At 41.6% G+C, this 12339-nt stretch overlaps 1 long non-coding RNA gene across 1 annotated transcript; it reads left to right on the top strand.

Moving 5' to 3' along the window:
* The first annotated feature begins 37 nt into the window (after positions 1-37).
* On the top strand, positions 38-12110 carry LOC108176996 (uncharacterized). Its single transcript, XR_001793710.3, has 4 exons — positions 38-392; positions 667-717; positions 9017-10241; positions 11882-12110. It is a non-coding gene; the product is annotated as an uncharacterized lncRNA (long non-coding RNA).
* The last annotated feature ends 229 nt before the right edge of the window (positions 12111-12339 follow it).

Here is a 12339-nt window from a genome sequence, read left to right as displayed (position 1 = left end):
AAGGGCGGGAGTGCGCAGGCGCGGGCCCGCCTCTGGGTGGGGGTGGGGGGCGGTGGTGCTGGTGTCCAGCTATTTGTGTTCGGGGCTGGGAGGCGCCGTAGGGTGTGCAGTGGTGTCGTCGGCGCGCAGTAGTTACGGGGCGGGAGTCATTTGCTGTCCCGGGGCTGAGATGGCCAGGCCAGAGAATTAATTGTTCCTACCCTCCTCAGGCCCTGGGGACCGCGCGCCCAGAAGGCCAGTGGCGTGTTGAATTCCGCTGCCCGACACTCCCTCAGAAACCCGAGCGGTTCCCAGTGGCGGGCCCAAGTGGCGAAGAAACGTCAAAGGACTTTTTTGATTTTTCCTATTAGAACATACATAGGCACCCCACTCCCCCCCAGGATTGTCTAAAAGTAAGACTTAAAGAAAGTAATATCCCCAGCCATCCCTTCTGCTGTGTAGTTTTCCTTTATTTTTGGTGTTTTAGAAATGAATGCTATGTGGTTTCATATTCTCTTAACTATTTTTGATAAAATATTTTGCATCGATAAAGTTTGAGCCTGTGCTCCCAATGTATGGATCATTTGAGAATTGCATACATGTACATTATACTACATAGGTAAAGATAGAAATATTAGAATACTCCAAAAACTAAATATAAATAGAAACTCTGATATTATCTTCCAGCAGGTAGCCCACTGAAGAGTTCAATGCTGTCATTATGGATTGGCCAGAAGAGTAAGTGATATTTAGTGAACGTTCAGCAAATGATTGTTGACTGAGTTAATAGATTGCTACATTATTGCTGGAGGTAAATAAATGAAAGATACACTCAAAACAACAGGACTAATCAGTTAAATATTAGTAGGGGTTCATTTACTGCTCACTGTAGGTAAGAGTATAACATACTATCTACTTTGGCTATACAGAATGTATTAAACATTCACTTCCTGTTCACTTGTATTATATATTGTGAGAGTTGTGTATCCTAACCATTTTTATGGGCTTCAAGGTCAGTTTAATATTAGAAAACACTAGTGCAATGAATATAATACTGAGGGGAATATGTGGCTTTTGATACAATTGAGCAGGTTTTTTTTTAAAGGTTTATTTTTATTTGTGACGCAGAAATACAAACAGAGGGAGAGGCAGAGACAGAAGTCTTTCATCCGCTGGTTCACTCCCCAGATGGCTACAATGGCCAGAGCTGGGCAGGTCCAAAGCCAGGAGCCAGGAGCTTCTTCCAGGTCTCTCATGTGGGTACATTGGCCCAAGCACTTGGGCCATCTTCTGCTGCTTTCCCAGCCCACAAGCAGAGAGCGAGATGAGAAGAGGAGCAGCCTGGACACAAACTGGCGCCTATAGGATGCCTGTACAACAGGTGAAAGTTTATGCCACAGCATCAGCCCAAGCATTTGTTCTTAATCACTAGAAATAGAAGGGAACTTCTTTAACCTGATAGAGTCTATGAAACACACACCCACACCCCTACAATGATGTGCTAGAAGCCTTCCCTGTTAGACTGGATACAAGACAGAGATGATTCCAACTATCCTTAAATAAAACAGTGGTACTGGACATTCAAATATCCCAAACAGGCAAAAATGTTAGAAAGAAAGTTACAGGTCTGTGATTCTTTGTGGAGTTTAGAAAGAGTATCAGATTTTTTTTTCAAAGTATAATAAAATTATTTCCATACCTTAGTAACACAGAAAATGAAAGTTTAAATTCCATTTAAAGTTTGAAATTTGAAATTTCATAGCCATACAGAATAGCTAAGAGGTACAAAGTTCATGGGGATAAGTCTGACAAATTTTAGTTCTCAGAGGAAAAAATAAACTGGCACATGGAGATGATCCCTTCATCAAACTGACCTGAATTCCTACATTTCAGTGTGCCAGTTTATTCCTGAATGGGAGCAATTATCTTAGCCTGAATTTGCAGAAAGGGCTATAGCTGTAGAAGGCTACTCCAACGTAGGATGTGGGCATCTTTACCATTAGGCCAAATGTCTGCCTCCTTACTTTTAAGTCTTATATCAGGTCTTTGATCTATTTTCAGTTAATTTTTCTAATGGAGTTGAATGAAGGTGGAATTTTACTGTTTTGTATGTGAATATTTACTTTTCAGATATCATTTGATGAAAAGACCATCCTTTCTTCTACTGAGTTGGTTTAGCCTCCTTGTCAAAAATCATTTGATTGTGTATGTGAGGGGTGAATTCTGAGTACTGTATTCTGTTCTTTTCATTAAAAAAATTTTTTTTTGACAGGCAGAGTGGACAGTGAGAGAGAGAGACAGAGAGAAAGGTCTTCCTTTGCCGTTGGTTCACCCTCAAATGGCCGCCATGGCTGGCGCGCTGTGGCCGGCACACCGCACTAATCCGATGGCAGGAGCCAGGTACTTATCCTGGTCTCCCATGGGGTGCAGGGCCCAAGTACTTGGGCCATCCTCCACTGCACTCCCGGGCCACAGCAGAGAGCTGGCCTGGAAGAGGGGCAACCGGGACAGAATCCAGCGCCCCGACCGGGACTAGAACCCCGTGTGCTGGCGCCGCAAGGCTGAGGATTAGCCTAGTGAGCCACGGCGCCGGCCTCATTTAAATAATTTTGCTTGTGCCAGTACCACACTGTTTTGATTATTGTTGCTTCATAGCAAGCTTTAAAATCAGGAGTTGTGCATCCTCTAGCTTTGTTCTTTTTTTCAAATTTTTTCTATTTATTATTATTTGAAAGGCAGAGTTACAGGGAGGCAGAGGCAAGGAGGGAGAGGTCTTCCATCTGTTGGTTCACTTTCCAAATGGCCACAACGGCTGGAGCTAGGCCTATCTGAAGCCAGGAGCCAGGAGCTTCTTCTGGATCTCCCATGCAGGTGCAGGGGCCCAAGGACTTGGGCCATCTTCTGCTACTTTCCCAGGCCATAGCAGAGAACTGGACCAGAGTGGAGCAGCAGGGACTGGAACCAGCGCTCATATGGGATGCCCGCACTGCGGGTAGTGGCTTTGCCCGCTATGCCACAGCTCCAGCCCTGCTCAAATTTTTTAAAATTATCTATAGTCCCTTAAGTTCCAAATGAATTCTTGTTTCTGAAAAAAAAAAAAAATACTCTTTGTGTTTTAACAGGAATCACATTAAGTCTGTATTTCACTTTGAGTAGTACTGACATCTTAACACTATTGTGTCTTCCAGTCCATGAGCATGGGACGTCTGCCTGTTTACCTATGCCTTCTTCAATTTTATTCAGCAATGTGTTTGTTTATTTTTAAAGATTTATTTATTTCTTTGAAAGGCAGAGTTACAGAGAGGCAGAGGCGGGGGCATGGGTTTGGGTGAAACAAATCTTCCATTTGATGGTATACTCCCCAGATGGTTGCGAGGGCCAGAGCTGTGCCAATCTGAAGCCAAGAGTTAGGAGCTTCCTCTGCGTCTCCAACATGGGTGTAGGGGCCCAAGGACTTGAGCCATCTTCTACTGCTTTCCCAGGCCATAACAGAGAGCCAGATCGGAATTAAAGCAGCCTGGACACAAACTGGCGCCAATATGGGATGCCATCACTGCAGGGAGCAGCTTTACCCGCTGTGCCACTCAGCAGGGTTTTATAGTTTTCATTGTACAAGTCTCTCATCCTCTTGGTTCATTCCTAAGTACTTTTATTTTTGATTGTCTTCTAAATAGAATTGTTGTCTTAATTTGCACTCAGATTGCTCATTTTTAGTACATGGAAAAGCAATTGACTTTTTTTTTTTTATCTTTTTCCGATTGATATTTGTGTATTAACTTTATATCCAGTATTCAGGTTGCCAAATTAATTAAGTGTGAAAAGTTTTTTGTGGAGCCTTTAGGTTTTCTGCATAAAAGAACACATCTGCAAACTCAGATAATTTTACTTCTTCCCTTTGAATTTCAATGTCTGTTAACATTTTTCTTGACTAATTTCCTTCCCTAATTGCTGAGTATATACTTCTGAATTGTATATACTACATTGAATTGAAGTGGTAAAAGCAGACATTATTGCATTGTTCCTTTTCTTAATGGAAAAACTTTCAGTTTCAGTATTGAATATGTGTGCTGGGGGTTTTTCATACATGGTTTCTACTGTGTTGCAGTAGCTTCATACAGTAGTTTTTCTGAATTTTTTTATATCATGGATATTCGATTTTTGTCAAATGCTTTTTAGCATCAAATGAGATGAGATGATCACGTGGTGATTTCCCTTCATTCTGTTAATGGTATTGAGTTGTACATATGTTGAACCATTTTTGCATCATGGGAATAAATCCTATTTGCCATGGTGTATAATTGTTCAATGTAGCACTGAATTTATTTTGCTGGTATTTTATTGAGGATATTACATCAATGCTTATAAAAGATACTGCTCTGCAGTTTTCTTTTCTCATGGTGTCTTTGTCTTTCTTTGGTATTTGGGAAATTCGGGTTCATAGAGTGAATTAGCAAGTTACCTCTCTTCAATTTTAGGGGAAACTTTGAGAAATATCAGTGTTGGTTCATCACAAAATGTTTGAATGCAGTCATGAAGTCATGAAGCCCAAGACTTCTCTTTGTTGAGAAATTTTTGAATATTGATTCAATGTTCTTACTAGGTACAGATCTATTCACATTTTCTATTTCTTTGTGGTTTAGTATAGATGAGTATTGTGTTTCTAGGCATTTATCCATTTCATCTAGGTAGTCCAGTTTGTTGATGTGCAGTTGTTCATGGTATTCTCTTACTGTCCTCTTTTCACTTGTAGAATCATAGCAATGTCCTCACTTTTATTCCCAATATAATAGAGTCTTCTCACTTTTATCTTTGTTCATCTTGCTAAATGTTTCTTAATTTTGTCGATCTTTTCAGAGAACCAACAGCTGGGATCATTGATTTTCTCTATTATATTCTACTCTTGATTTAATTTATTCATGCTTTAATCCTGGTTCTTTCTTCCTTTGGCTAGCTTTGGATTTAGTTTGTTCTCTTTTTTCTAGTTCCTTAACTAGAAACTTTCCTAGTTCCTTAACTTATTGATCTGAGATTGTCCTTCTTTTGTATAAGCATTTCTATGTATACAATTTTCCTGTTAGCAATGTTCTCACCACAGGTTTGGGTATGTTGTATTTTCCTTTTTCATTTGTGTCTAAGTACGTTATATTTCCTCTCATGATTTCTTTTTTGTTCCATTATTTGTTTAAGGGTGTGTTGTTTAGTTTCCACCAATTTTGTGAATTTTCCAGTTTTCTGCCAGTCATTGATTTATAACTCAGCCTGTTAGAGTAGTCAGTTTTTGTGATATCTATCTTTACAAATCAGTAAGACTTAATTTATGTCATAACATTTGATCTGTCCTGGAAAGTATTGCATGAGAAATTCAATGGTATCTTTACTTTCAAGCTAACAAGATCCACACAGGAATGTAAACTAGTTTCTTAGAATTTTGAAACTATCATAGACTCTCTTAAACTAGTGTGTTTAGGTTCTCTAGAGGCAGAGATGTGGCATATATCTAAGGTAATATTCTTCAGGAAGAGGGAAAAACAAACCCTTTAAGGGAATTAGAAAAGGATGAGGAATGAGAAAGAGCCAAATAAACAGCAGGTCCCCTTAGTCTCATGAGATAGAGGGGCTTGGTAGACTGTAGCAATAAATATGCAGAACTGCCTTTGCTTGAAGTGAGGGAACTCACCTCCTGCCCTTCTGCATTCATTCACTGTCTGTGTATTGTGGGTGGGGAAGACAAATGGTAACCTCCCAGGCAAGGAACTCCAGTATCCAGTGAAGGGGGTAATCTCTTAACATTTGTAGCCACACTCAACAGTTCAACTGTACTGGGACTGGGGCACCAACCACTGAGAGGATCTCTGCAGGTCACCATTAACAGCTATACACATTATATACCACCAACTGGCAACATTAGCTTACTGTACTTTTGTTATTAAATATTTATCTCATGGGATGCTTGATCTGCTTTATTCTAGTGTTTAGTCATCTCAATGGTTGTTGCTAATCTCATTTTGTTTAGACATAGAAAACAAAAATTTTGCTTTTATTGACTTTAAAGCTCATTAGCCCTGCCATCTTTTTACTGTTATGGATAGCTACAGAATGGCTAGTGTGCTAATAGGATCAGTGTATTAGATTTTCACAAATATTTGGTTATAATCTATTTTTTTGTTTCTTCATTAAATATTATGTTAGTTTTCTATAATAGCAAAACAAATTATCAAGAAATGAACCACTTATAACACCACAAGTTAAGAGTCTAACATATTTTAGCTGCAGCTTCTGTCCAGTGTTTTTCAAGACTGAAATCAAGGTATTGGTCAGCTGTATCCTCATCCAGAAGCTCAACTAGGAAAATAACCACCTCCAAGCTTGCCCCAGTGGTTATGCAAAATGAGAGAGAGAGAGAGAGAGAGAGTGAGAGTGAGAGAGAGTGAGAGTGAGAGAGAGAAAGAGAGATCTTCCATCTGCTGGTTCATTCCCCAAATGGCCACAAAAGCTGGAGCTGATCCAAGCTGAAGCCAGGAGCCAAGAGCTCCATTTGGGTCTCCCAGGTAGGTGACAGGGGCCCAAGTTCTTGGCACATCTGTTGCTTTCCTGGGCACATTATAAATATGGATATGAATATGGATATGAAGTGGAACAGTTGGAATTCAAATCAGCACTCCTGATATGTGATGCATTGCAGGTAGCAGCTTAGCTTGCTATGCCACAATGCTGGCCCCCTGGAGTATCACCCTTTCTACTCAAAAGGAGTGTTTTTGTTTTCCAGATGTAGTGGAATATAAAATCCATCAAGAAATTGAAAGTACAGAATCCGTCTGCAGTATAATAGCAAGACTAAATATATAACTGTAAATAGAGCTTTGAGGAAAGAACATCAATAGATGCTAAATCTAGAGGGAAAATTATGATAAGAGTAGAAGATTGACTTGGTTTCCCTACAGTTGCTTACTATTTCAAAGAGGAATGCTATAACTATACAGAGGAGAGGCCGGCGCCATGGCTCACTAGGCTAATCCTTCGCCTGCAGCGCCAGCACCCCGGGGTTCTAGTCCTGGTTGGGGCACTGGATTCTGTCCCGGTTGCCCCTCTTCCAGTCCAGCTCTCTGCTGTGGCCCGGGAGTGCAGTGGAGGATGGCCCAAGTGCTTGGGTCCTGAACCCTCATGGGAGACCAGGAGAAGCACCTGGCTCCTGGCTTCGGATCAGCGCGGTATGCCAGCCGCAGTGCGCCGGCCGTAGCGGCCATTGAGGGGTGAACCAATGGAAAAGGAAAAGCTTTCTCTCTGTCTCTCTCTCTTTCTCACTGTCTAACTCTGTCTGTCAAAAAAAATAATAATAACTATACAGAGGAGAAACCATATAACATCTTGATCAAATTTTTTTAGAAAACTTTTATTTAATAAATATAAATTTTGAAAGTACAACTTTTGGATTATAGTGGTTTTTTTCCCCCCATAACCACCCTCCCATCTACAAACCATCCCATCTCCTACTCCCTCTCTCATCCCATTCTTCATTAAGATTCATTTTTAATTTTGATCAAATGTTGACAGAAAATTTCTTGGGGCTGATGCTATGGTGCAGCAGGTGAAAGCCACGATGTATGCACGCTGGTTCAAATCTCAGTTACTCCATGTCTAATCCAACTCCCTGCTAATGGCCTGGGAAAGCAGCAGAGGATGGCCCAATGCCTTGGGTCCTTGCACTCCATGAGAAACTGGGAAGAAGCTCTTGTCTCCTGGCTGCAGCCTTGCCCAGCCCTGGCCATTCCAGCCATTAGGGAGTAAACCAGTGGATGGAAGATATCTCTCTCTGTCTAACTCTCACTTCAAATAAATCAATCTTCTTTTTAGAAAATTTCTTATGGGTCTCTGTTAGTTTCTCATGACCAGAAACACTTCATTTTATTCTAGATTATTAGTTTGAAGATATTTTTACAGAAAACATCATTGGAAGATAATGTTTCTCCATAGCCAAAAACAGTAATGCTTACTGCCTATTATAAAAGATTTAGGTTCCCCAAGCTCTAGGTCTCTCTTTTGTAATACAACCCACTAAATGTGCAGGCATCCATCAGAGCCCATTTGATTCACCCCTGTGAAATTTCTGTGCCAGAGGAACTGATGTAAATATTCTGATTTTCATATTACCTTCAGTGCTATTAATAATAATATTCTTTGTGTCTGACCTAGATAGCATTACCAATATCTTCTACCAGCATCAGTGAAACTGCTGTTTCTTTTTTGGTCTCCTGTAATAGAGAATTCATGTCCTTCTATCTTTAAAGACTGTATGGAAGTATTTGTGTAAATGTGTCATCTTTTTTTTTTTCCTAGTAGTTCTTTATCTGTCCTTTGCATTTTTTTTTGAAAGAGAGAAAGACACAGATCTGCCTTTTTAAAATGTATTTATGTATTTGAACAAGAAAGAAGCAGAGAGAGGGGGGAAAGACAAGAGACAGAGATATTTCATCCACTGGTTCACTCCCCCAAATACCTGCAGCAGCCATGACTTGGCCAAGCTGAAGCTAGGAACCTAGAATTCAATCTGAATCTCTCATATAAATGGCAGCAACTGCAGTACTTGAGCCATCACTGCTGCCTCCTAGGGTACATATTAGAAAGACTTTGGAGCTGGAAGCAGATCCAGGAGTTGAATTAAGACACTCTGATATGAGATGCAGGCATCCCAAATGGTTTCTTAATCATGGTACCAAACACCTGCCCTCATTTTCTTTTTCTTTGTTTAAAATAGATTTTCAATGCAAAAATTCTGAATCACTCACCTTTAAATGGTGGCAGTTCTATTAATTTAGTCTATAATTTGTACAAGAACAGGATAAATAATCTGATGTATTCTTCTCCTTGCATTGAGAGTTATTTTGATTGCATCCTCAGAACTTCAGCTAGAAGAATGAATTTATGATTTGGGATAAAATTAGCTGTTTATGATATAGAAAATCACAAGCTACAAATCAAGTGAAGAGAAGGGAGAACTAATATGGATTTGTTTGGCTTTGCTTCTGTTTGTGTGTTTTAGACAAAAGAATCAGCTTCCATGGATGGATATTGAGACTGAGATAATTTAATGGGATAAAAATGAGATCCATTCCACCATCTTCACCCATACTTTTCTGAGAGGAAATACTAAATCATCAAAAAGAATCCATTGGAGGATTACATCATTTTTCTTGAGTGATTCATACAGACTTATTTCAAGCTGAAGTTATGGCTCCTGTAATATGGACAAGCTCATGAAAAGCCAGAAGATCTTTATTTAGGAATTCCAGGATTTTTTATTTCCCAAGGAGTAGTCAAAATCACATTACTATGAAAGTTATACTTCCCTCATATTATCCTGAGTCATGTTGTCTTGGAAAGAAAGGTAATAGTCATGGTGGTGAGCTGCCCTAATCATTAAGGAAATGGCAGCAGCTCTTTCCTATGAAGACACCAATCCAGAATCAGTGCACTCTCTGCCCCATCTACACAACCTGACCCTATGAGGTTCCCTTAGAGAACTCCTGTGTTCCTCTGGCAGTGCCCAGGCCAAGGAAAACCCCATCACTGTCTCTAGACAAAGCCTGGGTAATTGAAGCACATACAGTGATGCAGCTCTTCCATCATATGGAAAGAAGTTGAATGTCCTTTGTGTCGCTCCCCCTCTTCGTGGAGGAACGACACAGGACCCTGCGCTGTTCTTTCATCTGCTCGGCCCTCCCCGGGTTTGCTGCTGGTTCTTCCCGGGTTGGCTACCGACCCTTCCACCTCCGTGGAAGGGCGGTTCCCCCTGCCACTTTCCCCACTTCCACGGGGGAGCAGCACACCGCTGGCCGGCTCTCTCGGGGGCTGCACAGGTGTTCCTTCAGATAGATGTTCCTGGTGCATGTTGTCTCTCTCCTCCTTTATAGTCCTCTTCCACCAATCCCAACTCTGCTACCCACACGCCGAGTACGCTGCTCTCCTCCAATCAGGAGCAGGTCCTACTGTTTATTGGTTGAACTGGAGGCAGCTGTGTAGAAGCTGTTTGCTCCTCTCCCAGCGCCATATTGTGGGAGAGCAGATGCATAGAATAAGTCTTAATTCCAGTAACAGTATAGTCCGAGTTGCTCCCCACACTTTGAAAATGGATGAAGATCCTAGGCTGAAGCAAGCTCTCCAGGAAGATGGTTAGTGTTTGGGGAGCCAGAGGTCAGAAATGAGGGATGAACTGCAGACTTTCCATGCTTTCTCCTTCCCTCCAGCAGGACCAAGGAAAGAATCAGGTAAAGTTACAGTTCTTGTGTTCACCTGTTTGCATCTATTGGTAACGCATATTTTAAAATTGTTCAAAATAGCCGCTGAAATTGTCATTGTAGCTTAATATTTAGCCTGGAAACATACAGTTTTGGTCCTTGAAAAAGCAATCCATCCACATTAGGACTAAAGGGTCACTTTTCCATCCCCTGCAGCCCTCTAAGATCCAATCAGGAGACAGAAACCACAGCAGTTATTTGAGTAGAAAGAATGTCATGTAAATAATGGTAATTTACATTAAAGGTACTAACTTCCAAATGGGGAAAAAGAACTGTGAGCAATCATGGAAATATAAGGGGACTTAAAATTTTATGAAAAATGAATACTATGAAAACCTATGCAGCCGGCGCTGCAGCTCACTAGGCTAATCCTCTGCCTTGCGGCGCCGGCACACCGGGTTCTAGTCCCGGTCAGGGCGCCGGATTCTTTCCCGGTTACCCCTCTTCCAGGCCAGCTCTCTGCTGTGGCCAGGGAGTGCAGTGGAGGATGGCCCAAGTGCTTGGGCCCTGCACCCCATGGGAGACCAGGATAAGTACCTGGCTCCTGCCATCGGATCAGCGTGGTGCGCTGGCCGCAGTGCGCCTTCCGCGGCAGCCATTTGAGGGTGAACCAACGGCAAAGGAATTGACCTTTCTCTCTGTCTCTCTCTCTCACTGTCCACTCTGCCTGTCAAAAATAATAAAAAAATTAAAAAAAATTTAAATAAAAAAAAAGAAAACCTATGCATGTGATTCAAAAAAGTGTGCATCAAAAAATAAACTTATAGTTTAATTCCATTTCTCCATGAACTTTTGACTGTGTGCCCTTTTAGCAATGTCAGGAGGCAAGCACTGCTCCCAATCCTGAGGGTAGAAGGTAAAAAACAGAAAACCTTAGAAACTTGGGAAAGGGGGTCTGTGGTGCTAAAACCTAGGCCCCTATGGAACAGACTTCAGCCACTTGATGCTGATGAGGGTAGTGATGTGGGCTCTGCAAGTCTGGAAAATACTGGAAACAGGATTTAGCTGCTATTACAAAAAAATATGACTGCTGCAGGGCTGAAAAAAGTGTGGCCAGAGTGATTTTCAGTAGGAACCACAAGCAGATAGAAAGTCATCAAGAAGCAAACAGGAAGCAAGTCCTCTCTTCCTCTCCAGTATCTACCTTTCATGGCCTCTGCCGGAAGATGCCAAGCTGGAGCCACTTAGTGGAGCAGAAATGTGGTCTGCAGTGTCCAGGGCACACACTATCACAAGGAGAGAAAGGGAGACTGAGGTGCAGGTAAGAAACAGTATCTGGTACAGGATGAATAAGAGAGTAAACAGGAAACTTATCTCAATGTGTTAGTGATGCATGTAAAGGTAAATGGTGGCTTCATGGAAAACCTCACTCTCTGCTCCCACCCACTTACCCCATCAGCTCTCTTTCCTGCTGACACACCCATCCACCAAGGCACCATTAGAGAATAATCCTTGATGCTTACCCTTTCATACCTTGTGTTCAATTATCAACTAGACTTCTGTCTGTCACTCTCAGTGTCTGTAACTCTACCTCTCAAATAAATAAAATCTTTTAAAGGGTGGGGGGGGGACCACCGGTTCTAGTCCGGGCTGCTCCTCTTCCAATCTAGCTCTCTGCTATGGCTTGGGAAAGCAGTAGAAGATGGCCCAAGTCCTTGGGCCCCTGCACCCACACGGAAGACCGGGAAGAAGCTCCTGCCTGGCTTCGGATTGGCGCAGCTCCAACCATTGCGGCTATTGAAGAGTGAACCAATGGATGGAAGACCTTTCTCTCTGTCTCTCCCTCTCACTGTCTGTAACTCTATCTCTCAAATAAATAAATAAAATCTTTTTAAAAAATTATCAACTAGAGTCAGTTTTGCCACTTAAATGAACTTCTCCACATACATTGTCACTAAACCAGTTTAGGCACACATCATTTCTGCATGTTCTAACACAACATCCTTAGCAGTGCTATTGCTCTGTGCAGTTTCATCTCCTTTTAGTCTAATGAGTCTTATCCCCAAGCAATGCAGTAGTATCATCTGAGAACCATTTTAAAATATTCCCAAGAATGTGGATTTAATTG

This window comes from Oryctolagus cuniculus, chromosome 9, assembly GCF_964237555.1.
Source record: "Oryctolagus cuniculus chromosome 9, mOryCun1.1, whole genome shotgun sequence".
Lineage (NCBI taxonomy): Eukaryota > Metazoa > Chordata > Mammalia > Lagomorpha > Leporidae > Oryctolagus > Oryctolagus cuniculus.
This window is presented reverse-complemented; position numbering and strand designations above follow the sequence as displayed.